Here is a 499-nt window from a genome sequence, read left to right as displayed (position 1 = left end):
TTTACAACTTCATATCATTATCCACATTCACAGAACACAAGAACAAGACCGACGTCGAACATAACTTGATATAACTAACATGTGACTAAGACCTTCGTGTAAATAAAAGACAGGAAATCCAAGAATAAAAGGTGACAAAAGAGTATGCTGAGAGGGTGTTATTATGATTGTTTTCTGTCTCCCACATTCGTTCTAATAAGAGGATCTAAGGAAGAAGAATGTGGATAGCAGCAAGGGTTAAAGAAGAAGAAACATAATGAGGAATAATTGTTGTGGAAAACGAACCAAAATTGGGGGGTGGAGGTTAAGAGGGGGGGGGGGGGAGGGCCGGTTGAAGAAAACGACGTAAAAATGAGAGAGAATACGCAGGACGATGAGAGTCTTGATAAAATAAGGAAAACACTTGTTAAATGTAATTACAGGCGCGTGATGAAAATGCAACGGAGCTCGCGATGATGATATAGAACAGAAAAGTTATGCGCTGGGTGTTCAACTAAGT

This window comes from Penaeus monodon, chromosome 29 (assembly GCF_015228065.2).
Source record: "Penaeus monodon isolate SGIC_2016 chromosome 29, NSTDA_Pmon_1, whole genome shotgun sequence".
In the NCBI taxonomy this organism is placed as follows: Eukaryota; Metazoa; Arthropoda; class Malacostraca; order Decapoda; family Penaeidae; genus Penaeus; species Penaeus monodon.
The sequence above is the reverse complement of the archived record's forward strand: the minus strand, read 5'-3'. Positions refer to the sequence as shown.